This window comes from Oxyura jamaicensis, chromosome 3, assembly GCF_011077185.1.
Source record: "Oxyura jamaicensis isolate SHBP4307 breed ruddy duck chromosome 3, BPBGC_Ojam_1.0, whole genome shotgun sequence".
Lineage (NCBI taxonomy): Eukaryota > Metazoa > Chordata > Aves > Anseriformes > Anatidae > Oxyura > Oxyura jamaicensis.
The window spans coordinates 106,309,178-106,325,824 of record NC_048895.1 but is presented as its reverse complement, the minus strand read 5'-3'; positions in this window follow the sequence as shown (position 1 = coordinate 106,325,824).

Genomic DNA, 16,647 nt, shown 5'->3' with positions numbered 1-16,647 from the left:
ACCAGCACTGACTGTGGTGCCCTCATCAGAAAGCTCCTTCCTATTTGAATTCATGTTGGTTCCCAAACATATTACTTTGTAAATAGGAAATGACAACATTGGCTCAGTGCCCCAGTATCATCGCAACATTGCCATATGTCAGTATCATGCTAAACATAGTAAGCAGAAGACCCAACAATATAATTATTGAGGACATCTGTCAGCAGCACAAGCTACATCTGGGATTAGTAGCTGTAATACTGGAAGGACCTATAAGAAACAGAGAGGAAAGTCCTTTTGTGTTGGCTTGGATTTTCAAGAAAAGGAGCCAGATCCTCAGATGGTGTAAATTTAAGCCATTCAAAGAAGCTAATGAATCCAGCATCAGCAGATACGAGCTAAGAAAATGACACTAAAATTAAGGCCAACATCATTAAGTACAAGATTTAATATTTTCTATATAAATCTGAGTTTACAACACAGAAAATCATTTATTAGCAGAGTCAGCAGCTATATGCTGTCTTTTATCTCAGATCTGAAGGACTGGACAACTTTGGAAAGCTTCTGAAGATCAATAAAAATTCTCTTTAATATTTTTTGTATTTTGAGCATATAACAGTATAATGTTATATTTCAAATAAATTATTATAGGTTAATATATATATATATTATTTTTGTTAAAGATTTTTAATCCAGAGCAGAGTAGTCAGTGCACAGACTGAATGTCCAGTGATGCATACAGATCGTACCTATTCATTAATCTGAGGGCAAACTCCTGTTGGGAAGCCAAGTAGCTGTATTAGTGAAATGCTGTATTTGAGCTAATGTACCTTGCAGAAATCTTATAGCCATGTTTGTGCCATGCTGTGCTCATGCTAACATACCATAGCTCTCAGCAAGACTATTCCAAACACCAGGTTGTTCTAACACTGGTTATATGGCCTCTGAGCTGGAGGTTACCACCATTTAAATACATGTCAGAAAGGCTTTGCATTGTATGTCTATATACAGATCTTAAGGGCTTTCAGTCAGTTCACAGCTCTGTAATTTAAGTTCCAAGTCTAAAATGAGGTTTTGCATCAGTGTCTTCCACAGAGCTGCCAAAGGCATTGCACCTAAGAAACAATGACCAGAAGATTTTGAGCAATAATGAGAAACCTGAAGAAAGCTTTTTCTACATGTCACAAAGAGCTTTTCACTCATTTATACTGCAGATTAATGAACAAGGGCATCTTTGACCCTCAGTAACATTTGTAGTCAAGAGAAAATGAGCTTGCATATTCATATCTCTCCTTACTGTTTTATTATCTTTTTTTTTGGTTTGAAAGATTTCTTTGATCCCTAAATCAGCAACCTATATTTAATGAAGGATTATAATAAATAAACTAGACTACATAATTGACAGCATGTAGTGTTGGATTTAGTTTGTTTTGTTTTTCTCTAAAACTGGGAAAATGTTCTTCCTAATGTCAACAAACAGAAAATTTCACTGCATCTGAGATATGGTATGCCTCTTAAGAGGTATGCCTCTTAATGTGCTTCATTCAGCAAGAGATTCACTGAGACACTTGGGCATATGGTTCTTTTTGTGTGTGCCTACCCATGAACTAAGTGTCTAAACTCTTCCTGTAGTCAGTGAAGATACAGTCCATAAAGTCTGTGGGTCAAGAGAGGGATTCAGCTGACTAAAGGGTCTACTTTAACCTTGATGCCTTGAATTGTCTTCCAGGGGTGTTTATTGTTCTCATCTGACTGTAGTAGAAACACATCAAGTCTAACATCCTAACTGAAGGTCACTATACATTCCTGCTTCTACTCTCCAACTTTCCCTCTGCAGGCTGGCAAGCAAGATAGGCAATTACATGAGGTTAATTTTTTTTTTTTTTTTTTTTTTTTGTAATTATTATGAGAAATGTAAGAATGAATTCAAAAGAAAAATGATCTGATGCAAACCTTCAACTGTACCCAAACAATCAAAATATTTCCATGTAATAAAATGTAAGAGCAATTTCTTTCCAGGATTTAGTTGTACATTTTCCAGATGGGACAGAAGGGAAAAGAGGCATGAACACTGAAATGAAGAGAGTCAGGAGAACTCTTGCTATGTATACAGAAGCACACTTGCTATGTTTTGCTAAAATCAGTGTTCTTCAGTGAGCTGAACACTGCTTGAACCTTGTGTCAGTGTGATAGATGAGAGCACATTTATTCACCAACTGCATGTAGTTGTCTGTCAAAGGTTTTCTCTGAATGAATCTTACGACTTTTTCCTCTGTTAACTGAAGATTGTTATTATTATTATTATTATCACTACTATTATTTGTATTAAAATGCAAGAAAATATGAATGGCTCAAACCACTAGATTGATCCTGAACACAAGTTTATCTGCATTAGCAAAACTCTCATCTTCATCGGCATTGCTTACATTTGGAAAATCTCTGTCTTGAATAGTAGTAGTTTGTAGGAACTTTTTCCAAGTAGGGCTGAAGTGAAACTCAGATACACACCTTTAGCTTGGGGGTAGGTTTTACTATTAGTGTTAAGGGAAAACACCCAGTTCAAACATTTTCTTCCTTTCTAAAAATAAAAGACAGTTTAAGAAGCACAGACATACAGAATGAATAGCTTATTCTTGGCTGGTTGCAGCTCTGTAGTACATTTTCATGGTAGAGTTGAAAAGAGTGCTTGGATGAAAAGGAGTCAATAATGGAAACCGTGCAGGAGCTTTAGCGCTACCAGCAGTGCCAGTAAGTGCTCTGCCCAGAGAGCTCATAAGAACAGTCATGGGGAGAACTATGCACTTATTGGACTTGTTCACCAGAAAGATTACATGCAAAATATATAGCCTTAATTTTGTCAGTTTAACTGTTTGAATGATCTGTGAATTTTAGGGATAATGTGTATTTACCATGCATCTCTATAGAACCCTTACAGCTTGTTTTTATTTGTAACATTATAGACATTATAAGTGTTCACTTAGGTGTAGCATATTTAATTTTTAATGGGCTACTGCTTGTTCTTTCAGGAGAGTTTCTCTATATACAAAGCAATTACTTTACTAACAGTGCTTGTTTAGCTCACCTAACCAGAGCAGTCACGTAATCTTAAGTATTTTCATATCTTGCCAGCATTTTTATAAATGGAATAGGGTTGTTCCTGTCTTAAATATCTGTTGCAAATGTTTCCAGTCAGAATAAGAATGTGAGTAACCTAGTGTTCAGCAATGACTTTTGAATAGATACTTATTCTCCTGTCTGATTTTTGATAAGGGAAATACAGTAACCACCACATAGACCATGCTTATGCCAGTATACTTGATTTTTTTCTAAGGTAAGATAATATTTGTGTTCTTGCGGGGAGGATTTGAAGTAGAAGTAGCAGATGGAGTCAGGAGTTCCCTTTGTTCACATTTCCAAAGCACTCCCCAAAGCTTATATTATTATTATTTATTATTATTATTGTAATTATTGCTATTATTAATAATAATAATAAGTTTATTTAGGATCATACTGCAAAGCCTGGCTGAAATTTTGAATTCCGTCTTATTTTCTTAATGTCTTTCTGTGATGTGTTTGGATTTCTTTAACACTTCCCCTTCATGAGGGTACACGAAGACATTCACAAAACTGTATCAAACAACAGAGTACTTTGATTTAAATCTCTGTTAAACCCCAAACTGCACATCCTAATTCATGACTAGAGTCTTACATGCAACATCTGCTTTTCAGCTACTAGTTTCACAAAGACATTTCATGAATCCTCATGGTAACTCATTCTTTACTGAATTAAGTCAGTTTCACACAACCCTCAGGATAATGAAATTTACTAAAAATAAATGAATAAATAGCATCATTATTCTATTTCTGTATTTGCAAAAACTGGGAATGACTCTCATTTTGGTCAAGCCAAAAACAATTCTCCTATAATATCAAAAGAAATGTCTTTATGTCAAACTGCTGTAAGCTAATAAAGAATTTGGCCAGGCCATTTTATACTGCATGGGAAATATATTATTTGTGATTAAGCTTCACAACCCCTTTTCTACATTCAGTAATCACTCACCCCTGCCTCATCTATGTCCCTGCCAGGATGCCGTAGAACATGACTAACGTACATTATATATTTGTTTATTCCTTTCCTCCCTTGGCAATAATCATGTGCAGTGACCAGTGGAGTATTTAGAATATACCCTATATACTTACAATGGTCAAGGTAAGGTCAAAGATCCACAGATTGCTTTTGCAGCAGGAGGTGGTGAAGTTTGTTGTAAGTCTTTGTTCCCGTGGGAATTTATTTGCTACTCTGGGTCAGCTCTGAGGGAACTCTGTCTCTTGCACTGACACACTTGCAGATGTTTTACCAAAGCAGTTGCTCCAGCTAGGAATATTTTAATGTGACCATTTTATATGCTTTCATCTCAGGATAATACCAGTGGGCTTGCGTTGTCTTTACCTTTCCCCCATTTGCAGAAAACAAAGTCTTACTTATTTTTGCTCTTTACACCTTTAAACTGAACCTAAATCCTTCAAGCTGTATCAGTGGAAATGTTTTTATTTAACATTGCACTGTATTAAAAACAGCTCCTATAAAGTACTGCTGTTTTCTATCTCATTAATAGAGAAGATGTTCACAGAAGGCACCACTTGGAGTTTTACAATTGCTGTAAAGTAACCATCCAAAAGCATTAAAAGTTGAGGAACATAAAAATATTTAACAGTGGGAAATCAGGAAAAATGGAAGCAAACAATGTAGAAAAAATGAAGTATACAAGGAAGATCCAGCATAATGGAAGAAACACATTGAAAAAAAGGTTACTTAAAAATAGAAGAACATTCCACATTTGAAAAGTAAAGCAATTGTGATAAAAGCTATTTTTTTAAAAAAAAAAAGTAAAATATAAATACAAGATACAGAATTTGAACAAAAAAAGATGGCTGAATGGTTAACTTGCTGACTTTACTCACTGTAAGTATTGTTATTTCAAAGTAGCATTGAACAGTGCTGAAGTCTAGATTCAATGGAAGATTATAAAGGGTTTGATCACTACCTGCCACATAGAAGAACATTATTTTCCAGCAGACTAGGCCCAGGGTCTCATTTTAACAAGAGCACTTGCATAACTTTGAACATGCTTAATTTTTATAGCAACACATTCCCTTCAAATTAGTTTAATTATCACAATGTTTTACCTCAAGAAGCTGTGAAGAGATTCTGTAATTAAAAAAATAAAAAATAAAAATAATTATAAGGAAAAAAAAAGTTGTTGCTTTTGGTATAGCAGATTTCTTTCATTTTCTTCCACACTGAAACATTTCAGAACAATGAGCTCTGAAAACAACTTTTACTGTTGACTCCTCTGCATTCTAACTTCATTTGTAGAGGCTCACAAGCAGCCATAATAACAGTCTCAAATAAATCTTTCAAAACACACTGCTTTGAAGTATAAAAGAGATATGTCTCCATTTCTCTCTTATGTGTATTTTCTCAAACCTTTTATTTTTCACAAAGGGATGCAGAGGTGACCTGACAAAAACAATTTTTCTTGACAGAGTAATCAAAATTATCCTGCCTGAGTAAAGCTGAGAACTCTTTTCCTGAATGCTACCTGGGAACATAAAGGCATATATTTTGTGTCTTTTGGAAAAATATGGACTACAGTGTAAAAGAGGATAGATAATTGTATTTACAGCTAGAGTCTTATCAGTCTTCTGATCTTTAAGAGAGAGAGATCTTCCGTCTCACATGGAGACCCATTGACTTCATTGAATGTAACCATTATAATTGTAATGGGCACAGAGGTGATAATCTGTTATATCCGAGACATCTCAACACCTATCCTCTACCTCAAAAGGTAGCATACTCCCCAGGTTTTGACACCCTCCACATGTAGCTCCTGCTTGAAGGGCCAAGGCCTGTAAATGTGCTATGAACTCGTTTCCCACAGTATCACCAGAATGAAGTAGTCATTTCTTATGCTTATTCACTCAGAATGAAGAACCTCTGTGATGTAGATGATTTGCTGTCATCTACTTTATTACATTCTTATTACTAGGTAAAGACATAAATACTCTGAACTGCCAGACTGCAGACAGTTTCTACCAGACTGCAGACAAAGAAAGTGGAACTTGGCACAAGAGGGGCAGATAGGCACTTCTGAGGGAATGTGACTACTACAAATGTTTATACTAAAAAAAAAAAAAAAAAAAAATCCCCTTTACAAAAAAAAAAAAAAAAACTCTCACATTTCTTGGCAGATTCTTGTCAGAATTCATGTTTCACCGTCATCTCCCTCTCCCAATCCCTACCCCCCATCCTGGTCATCCACATTATCCTCAGGTCATCCAGATCTGTCTGGAGCTGCATACCTGTGTTTTCTTTGTATGGAAACCAAGGATGGGAGGGAAGAGCAAACAGGTCTTAGCAACGGCAAGGCATACACTTGAGATGGGAATCAGACAAAGTCTAGACAGATTCCATAGCTTTTCTTTTTCTTTTTCTTTTTTTTTCCTTCCCAGATCCTTTAATACTAACCATTTGGTCTTTATAAAACATCCGAAATGTGTATGTATTCATATTCTTGTGTGAAACACAAAAAAAAAAGAAAAAAAAAAGAAAAAAAAAACTGCTGCAGAGTCTGCTATTCTGTTCTGAGTTTGTTATTGTCATATATGCAACGTCTTCTCCTGTTTCTTATATTATTTAAATATGTACATTAAAAACATTCAAAAAGACTAATTGGAAAAATACATGTCTGTAAAAATGGTTTTAACTCATTTGAGAGAAGACTGTGAGTTATTCAATGTGTACTTATTTATAAGAAATCAGTAAATGAAGGACTTTCGGATGGTGACTCTCTCTTTCACATCCATTGTTGCCTTATATAAACTGTCTTGTACTTTCCGAGGAACAGAAGTTCGTACAGCTGCACTCATGCAGTGCGACGGGAGTCTCTGTGCCATACACAACCACTGCTGGCCAGCTTCCCTGCACAAATCAGACAACAGCTCCATGGTAATGTGAAAGGTAGTAAAGTTGATCAGCAGAACTTTGATCAGCTGTCCTAACAATGCTGCCTTTAAATATTACACTGTTAAACCAGTTATATATATATATATTAAAAAAAAAAAAAAAAAAAGAGAGTCAGAAAAAAAAAAAAACTCTACGAGGACAAGCCTGGAAGATAATGGCTTGAATAATAGCTCAATAGTTCCAGAGATTTTGACATGAGTGTAAGTCCAGAATTTATGCACATTCCTGGTATTTTCCCATCTCATTGGCACAGTAAAGCTTCTTAAATAATATGAAGTGGGAAAAATCAGCCACACCAGATGATTCATGTATGCTTCTGCTTCCACTCAGCTCCTATTTTAAACAACATCTCATTGAAGTTTATAATCAAATACTTATACATTCTCCTTTATGGTATTGGTAAGCAATGGTCCCTTTGTCTACAGTCTGTCTCATAAATATAAAGTCAACTGTTATTTCAAGTTTAGGTATTAGATCTAGGTATAGAAGACCTTTGTTAACCTAAATAGTTTAAAATTCTCCTAGTTATAACTAATTTTCTTAGAACTCTGCAGCTAAATTTACATTGGCAAGTTCACAGATTGCTCTTTGCCAAGAGAAATTTCATACGGAAAAAGACATTTCATATCCACAGAGCTGATGAGTATGTCTGATAAAAAAATTGAATAATATGCTATCCATAAGATACATACATTATTACTCTGTGAGTGGTAGTAAAGTTTAGGTAGCTTTTGCAGCAAATCTCCTTGGGAAATTGGAGGTGCAGAATCATTTATTATTATTTTTTTTTTTTTTTCCTATTGTCATTTGTTCTTTAATCTTGTTCTCTCTCTGAACAACACAGACACCAAAAGGTAGCTGTTTTGGGTTTAGTTCTCTTTTGAATTTTCCATCTTAAAAAGTATCACACTTATCAGAATCACTGATATGAATTTGAGAAAGCTGACTTTCCCAACCTTTTTATATTTTGTTAGAGTCATACAGAACTGTGTTATTGTAGAAATTGTGTAATTGTAGAAATTCAAAAGGATACATACAAGAGATTCCCCCTCTCCCCCAAATATATAGAAAATAGGAAAATGAAGGGTTATCAATTAAATCTCTGCCAAGTCCAACATGAGAGCTAAGAAAGATTCTACCATCCTTCTCTGTGTATTTTTTTTTTTGACAAAAATTAAAGTATCAATGTACCATCCTTACCCTGAAAGTTTCACACAGCCTTGCAACATCTAAAAGACAGTTAGAAAGATGTTGATCTGCTATATCTTTTGAATTTCTAGTTTTTACAAAGTTTATTTATATCTGAAGTGTAGATTGGAAACAAAACATTCAAAAATGGGATTTGAAAATAGTTGCAAGTTTGTATAATACTGTGGGAATACAATCTCAGGCAGATTGTACACAGGATGTCTGGCGTAGATGTGAGGAGCCAAACTGGTTGGTAACTTGCAACATCTGTCATACATTTGGATGGTTTATGCCTTGTAAACTCACCAAAATGCAGCACACTGACCTGTGGTGCTCAGGATGACTATGCTGTGTGTTTTTGATAGATCGGGCAATAACCACCAGAACGTCTGCAGTGCCCGCTCCTGTGTGATTTCTGAATGTCAAACAGTCTAATTAGAATCATTATTATGAATGCTGTGTCAAGTCTTTAAATATCTTGGTCAAACATATTTCATCTAACAGGACTGGTAAGGAGCTAGCATAGTGTCATCAGTCCGTAGACTGACATGTCTCAGTCTTGAGTTGGAGATAGCTCTGACTTCATAGAGCTTTAACTGTCTTTCTCAGACTTCTTCCAGGTACTGTTACACAAAGGCTTGTTAAGAAAGTAGGGCAGTTACTAGATAATCAGGAAATTCATCAAGTACATCCCATTAGGAAAGAGTTTTTTCTTAATAATGCCCTCTTGAACTGCTCCAGTTTTATCTTTATGTAGACAGAAAAATAGCCCATCAATGCTCTGATGTTTATATTATCCAGCTATTTGTGAACTATAGAAATGACTACCACTGTTCAAATATATATAATTTAATTAGCATTTCATGAAATAGGCTTATTATTTCCATAGAACACACATTACTTTCACAGTCAAATAAAGTGCTAGTAGTTTTTGTTCAAATATCAGTGACTAATTTAATTATCTGTTCAGATTTTGGCTAAACGTGAATTTGGCTATTATAAAGTTTATTAATATATATTAATTTTTCAGTCAGTTTTTGGGGACCATAAGAGTCATTCTTTACATTCTTATTTATCTATCTATCTATGTATCTATCTATTTATTTATTTATTTATTAAGTGGGTCCCTCTGGTACACTTGAGATATATTGAAGAACTCTAGTAAGGTATATAATTGTTAACTGTGCTATTATGCTTGAATAACTGAATGGTACTGTTAATTTTATTAAAACATTCACAGTTTTAACTGAAATACAGTTTGCATAATAGATGCAGTTCACTTATCTACCTCATTTAAGTGTTTGCATCATACCTTTGTGATTTCTCATTAGCTAGCATGTCTGCCTTCTGCCACAAACTGACTTACTTTGCTCCCATCTGTTACAAACCCAATTTAATTATCAGTCACTATTATGAACAACAAATATTTTATACACTGGGGGTCAGCCCTTTCCCATTGTCAGAATTATTGTGAGGTAATGTTTTCAAGTCTAGCTTTCATAACAGATTAGTTTAAAAGATCTGTTTATATATGCATCAACTTTAAAATATTAGGTTCTAGATCTAGTAAGATTATTTAGTAATTAAATTAAATCATATTTTCAGAAAGATTTATCTGCCTAGTATTTTAATGTGGATATTTTCAAAATAAAACATTTTTTCAGAGTATTTCTACAATTTTAAGTCAGAGATAACTGCATTTATTCAAGATATTACATGTGTTACAACATTTTAAGTTATGAGAATCATCTGAACTAGAAAATCAAAAAGAAAAGAGAGATTAATTAAAAAATTGGTACTTGTTACAAAATTAACAGGAAATTAACTAAAACTCAACAGTAAATATATAAGGGGAAAAATAAAGTATGTGAAGAACTAAATAATCAATATCTTTAGTGGGAAAACAATCTCAAACTGAATTCTAATCTCAGTTAATTGAGTATCAATACTAAGATTCAAGAACAAAAAACTGAGCTGCATAGAAAGCCACATTATATTTTTAACACAGTAAATTTATATCACAATGCTGTTAAAATGATTATTTTAAAATATACTAGCAACAATTTACAAAACATTTTAAACCTATATTATTATAGACATTGTATTTTAAGGTTAAAATTGCTCTTTTTTTTTTTTTTTTTTTTTTTTCCAGAAAATATTAGTTAGAATGTGAGGTGTAAATTGTGTTGCCTTTGTATTGTACTTATTTTTGTCATGTTACAGTGTGCAAAATGGTAGTGTGGCATGGATTTCAACTTGCATTTTTTAACCTGTTTTTCCACTAAAAAAAATGGAAGAATTAACATTCTCCTCTATTTAGAGAATAATTTAGTTTGGTAAGAAAAATATTGAATGTTTCATAAAAACTCACCCTTTCAGATTGTTCAGGGCTCACATATTTTATAGAGATTAAGTTCCCAAACGTCCTGAATTTTCTGAATGTTTTCTTTTAGTCAATGTACAAAACTATCAAAAGACTATAACTGTAAGACTTTATTTTTTTCCTGTGAGAAAATAGGCCTTCAACACTTTTAAAGAGTAAATGAAAAAAAAAAAAAAATCTGTAAGTTTATTAAAAATAAAAACAAAAACCAATAAAAAATTTTGGAAAGTTGTCACAAAAGATCTATTGGGTAACTTGTTTATGAATGGAATTAGGAAATAGCAGAAAATGCAATTTTTAAAAAATCACTAAAATGCAGGGGAAAAAGATAAAATTGTTATGCTCTTTACATGAATATCCTTATGATTGCTTGTTGTCCAGATTAACTTAGTTTTTTTTTCACACATCAACCTCTATTAGATCTGAATAATTTTTTCTTAAAATAATTTCCAGAACTGATTTGAGTATTGTGCTTAATTTCACAGAATGCATCCGTGCTATTATTAACAAGTGTCCTTTAATCTTACTTCCTCAAACAGTTCTCAATATACAAGAGGACTTCCAGTTATATACATGATTCATAAAAATGGCTGACGTTGTTTAGACCCTGCATTATTGTTTATCACTTGACCAAACTTTATTTGTTATGAGATGTGCTTTATTAGTTCTATAGAATAGAACAGAACAGAAACAGAACAAAACAGAACAGGAATAGTTCAGTTGGAAGTGACCTTCAAAGATCATCACGTGCAATTGCATGACTATTTCAGGGATAACCAACAGTTAAAACATATTAATGAGGGCATTGTCCAACTGCCTCTTGAACACTGAGAAAAACTTTTCTTTCTGGATCCTTGTCCAGGTAAATGTGTTGCCTTGGCCTCATTCAAAATTCTGTTAGACTTTCCTCTGTGATGTTCATAATACTGCACTAAACTGGTTCGGATGTGAACACTAGCAGAGATTGGAAAGTATCATGTTGATATGGTGGACAAAAAGTGAAAGGAGGAATGTGAACTCAATATAAAGAAGGAGATTGGAGAATATGGTTGGATGCCGGTGGTCGAGGGAAGAGAGAAGTAGACCAGATAGGGATCCAGGACAGGTGTTAGGATAGCAAGAGGCACAAGCAGCTAGACAGGACTAGGAACAATGACTGTGTTGGAGGATTCTGCTAATGGCAAAGTAAGAGGCCTGGGGCTGAAGGTTGTTGTGGGAGGAAAGTGGACATTGGTTATTAGCACTGACAACCAGTATAGCATTTTATCAAAAGTGAATGAAAACTCCCGATGGTCCCTGTTACTGTGTTCTTGTAGAACATGGCTGAATTCCTTTCAGATGAAACTGAGATTCTCAGTCACTATGCTCCCTTCTATGAACTACTAAGACCTTTGGCTGAGTAGGCTATCTGTGGCCTTTAAGACTAAGCAGCAAGGTGGCTTGTATTCACATTCTTAGACCTAGCCTCAAGACTCTGTGTATTCACTATGCTGAATGTTTGGCCTGGGTATTCTCTGGACTTCAAGTGACTTTGAGTCTTAGTAATAGCTTTTGTGTGATAACAAGAAATAATGTGAGAGTTTGGGTATGGCCTGCCATAATTACAGTTTTGTAGATCCATATGAAAATGTATGATGCAATACACTAGGAAGTGTATATGAGGACAAGGTCTGCAGAGATATATGGATTGTCTTTGGCAGGGATAGCTAACCTGGAAACTTGCTCTATGCTGCACTGCTCTATCACTTCTACCTGGGTTTCCTCTGGGATAAAGATAGTTGGAACATCTTTGACAGCAAAGAGAAGGAGCTGTCACAGGTCCAATATAAATAAATGGGGGACCAGACCAGCAGCTATCAGATCTGGAAGAGAGCAAAGATGCAAAGTTTTTTATTGTTGTGGTTGTTGTTGTTTTATGCATTTTTTTCCACATTTATGTTTCAGTGTTCACCTCTCCATTCATGTATTGACAACCTTGTCTTTCAATATTTGAGATTGCTCCTATTGGCAAGTTTAAGAGAGGAACAAAAAAGACCTGCTGTCCACTGAGAATGAACTGCATTCTTACCTCTAATCTGGAATAGGGAAAAAATACTAGTGGTGTGGTTGATGTTACGAAATTCCTATTCCACGTAGGACATTCCTAGATAACTCTGTCAGAATATAAAACTTCAAACTTCACAACAACTGATATGAATATTAACTGATTTTGATTGAAATATTCAACTGACATAAATATTTCTGTGATCAGCATTTTAGCAAATAATACCCTGTAACCTACATTTGATTGATGTTGAGATTTGCGAACTTATCCTTCATCATCATTTGACATATTTGTAAATGTCAAAGAAATGTACAAATGAGTTCAAGTGGAGTGTTTGGACAATGCTCTCAAAAACATTATCAGATTTTTTTTATATTATTTTTTTTTGGGGGGGGGGGGATTCCTTTGGGGACCCAGGAGCTGGACTCAATGATCCCTGTGGGTCCCTTCCAACTCAGATATTATGTGATTCTATGATTCTACGATTCTAAATAGGTGGGATATTAAAAAGTAGTTTGAGGCAGAGAGGTGATCAGACTTCAATTGCCAATATTCAAGGTTTTTTTGAGGCATTTTAAAATGCAGTGCAAGTCCTACATGCTCTGGACAAACTACTCTGGAAAGTAGAGTTGGAAAGGATACCTCTTCCTTTAGACATAAAAAGCTTTTCTTTTGTATATGAATTTCACAACTTGTCTGACCTGATTTCTATATTTGACAAGAGTTTGGTTTGAACTCTGAGGGAGATGCATTTCGAAAGGAGAAAAAAGCTCTGTTTGCCGCTGTTTCAAACCGCATGAACAGATTTCAGCCACTTTAGCTATTCCACTGGCAAATCTACATTTCATTCATAGAACTTCCACTGAGAATATTGATTGCAATTTCTAATACAGGCCTTGAAATGTCTACGTGTTACACCATCTGGCCTTTATTTGTAGGTTTGCATAATAAAATAATTTTGAAGACCACAAAGCACAACTAGAATTACAAATTTATATATTTTTAATTTTAAACTTTAGTACATTTTTGTTTTTGGCTTAAGTAGTTCTTTGGCAAAATTACAGTATTTTTGTAAGTGATGACGTTGCCTGTTGCAAACTGGCCGTGCAGTGCTGACACCAGCAAGTCCAAATGCCAGCCAATACTGTAAACAGCAGTAGCCCTGGGACAAGGATAGTAAATGAGCATACCTCTAATTAAATTTCTCTTATAGGATTAATCAGTTGACATTTTGCCACATAAATCAATAGCTGGATTTCTCCACCACCAAAAACCTTCCTTTTTGCTGAGGAAGCTATTCACCCTTAGCTAGGAAGTCAATGTTTGAGGCAGATCATTGATTTGCCCTACATTTTATGCATTCAGATTCAAAATACAAACAACAGATGGCTTTCTCCACAGTCCTAAATCTAGATTTGATTGGTATAATCCACTCAGCACTGCTGGAATTCAAACCCTGTAAACTTATAATGACCTATGGATTTCTTTTCTATTCCATCTCAAACATAACCTGTCCAATTTAGCAGGTACAATATCAAATGATTTAGACTTCCAAAACGAGTACTGTAAGACAAGTACTATTCTGTCACTGTTAATAGCTGCCATGGCATTGAAGCAATGGGCAAAATAACCTCTCTCTGGGCAGCACCTCATTAGGAGTGACCAGAAGAAACCAGGCTTCTCCCCAGATTACAGCCTTCACCAGTTGGATGCTCCAATTAGTGCATGTTACTCAGAGTTGTTACTTGTTTGAATAGAAATTCTTGGGCTGGGCCTGAGAGGATTTGTCTTTTAATTAGGTAATTATAAATCCCTAATTATGGGCTCATAATCTTTCTAATATCTCTTCTTAACTTTGGCGCCAACTAGACCAGATGACTTGGACTTAGCTTCATCCTTGAGGAAAATGAGATTTTTCTTCCAGAGATAAGACTTGTTTTCTGTAGATCATGTGTGACTGCGTGTAAAGATTACTAGTGTTTCTTAAGCTGCTTAGACAAGGCATTAAGGTGCTTTATATATGTATATATGTATGTATATATAGTAAATAGTGAATAAATTCAAAGATGCCTTCTTATAGCTGGATCTGCATCTGTAGAAGAGCAATAAGAAAACATGTAAGAACATTAGCATACATGCATTATAACCTTTATAGTTACATGTTCTTTTTTTCCCATGGTAGAATGTAAAATTACACAAAGTTCAATAAAATTGATTGTAAACAAGATGAAAACTGGACACTTTTTATCTACAATTTAAATAGCCTTCTGTTTCCTTAGTGAGAGCTGACACTGGTAAAAGATGTTACAAGATTGTTACACTTCCTCTGTGAAACTTTTTTTAATCACAAGATTGGTTTATCTTCCAGAGTTACTTAAATCCAGAACTACACCAGACAAAATAAAATAAATAAATATATAAATGATGTTAAGAAATGAAGAAATTAAAAGAGAAAGAAAGAAAAAGGAAGGAGGAAGGAAGGAAGGAAGGAAGGAAGGAAGGAAGGAAGGAAGGAAGGAAGGAAGGAAGGAAGGAAGGAAGGAAGGAAGGGAGGGAGGGAGGGAGGGAGGGAGGGAGGGAGGAAGGGAGGGAGGGAGGGAGGGAGGGAGGAATGGAGGGAAAACCTAATTCACCTCAAAACTCAAAATGGAATTTAAGAAAAAACAAAAATATTTGAAAATCAGAGTCAAGTTCAAAAAATAACCATGGAAACAGAAAGGTACTAGAGATTTTAATAATAATATTGAGTATTACTCCTTAGAAAAAGAAACCTAAATTAAAAAGAAAACATGGCAAACAATTAGGCTAAGTAATCTCACATTAAATGAATCATATTGTTGGTTAACAAGAACTGTATGACTTTGATACGTTTATTTATTTTTCTGCTTAGATTTTTTCTTCAATAAATAACTGAAAACCCCAGAATTTGGTTCCACGAATACGTGGTGCAACTTCTTCTGTAGCATACAGTAACTTTAGACTACAAATTTAAAGATATAGATCTGATATATCAAGGGCTTTGTGTCAATCTCTATGGTTAATCTGAGGCCTTTACTGTGTACAGCATCAGAAGATGATGCTTTTTAATTGTTCTCTCAAAAACACTGAAGAAGTGTTTTCAAATGCTGAGGACAAATAGGCATAACAAATTTTGGAGTCATCTCCGAAAGAAAGCTGGAGCATTGGATGTGAACTCCACATACAAGACATGGAGAAAAGAAAAAGATATATTCAAGAGAGAAGGTGGTATGATTTAGCACACATTTTCCTCCACACAGATCTCCAATAAATTCTTGCATTGGGAAAGAAATTTTTCAGTCTTCCATTCTTTTTGTGTTGGGTTCTGGTTATTGTGTGGGTTGAATAGCAAATATTTGGTAGTTCTGGGCCTACTGAAACTATTTGAGAATAGTGGTTGGAGTAGGAATCAGATGTCATGAATTGTGTGGAATTTATTTATTCTAAATCAGCTGTGCACTTTGAAATTGGTAAATCCAGTTCTTGACAAATTTTACACTTTTCCAGTTCTTTTTGAACTATGAGATGGAAATGCAGAGTTAAGGTCAGTAAACAAAATCAAAATACTGCAGAATTAATTGCATACACCTCACCTAAATCACCGGGAAAGAAAAATGGGAAGACATGGAAATATTCCAAATGAGGGGTCAAATTTGTCTTTGCATCTCCCTTAGGATTCAATTGATTGCACAGAAATAAATTTGAAAGCAAATTCTACTTATAAAACCTCCATTGTATTGATGCATGCATCAGTTATTCTTATGAATAGGGATAGTATTCTATAGCTGTTTCACAGACAACCTAAGAAAATTTATAGCCCCCAAATGAATCAATTTTGGGAATAAGAATTTTTAAATGGTTAAGACTCATTTTTAATTAGGTTTGAGACAGAATTTTGGGTGCCTTAATTCATGAAAACTCACTATCATTGCACATATCCAGCTTTTTGAAACAGTCTGTAAAGAAATATTATGAACAGAAAGGTAAACAGAAGATACCTTTTTT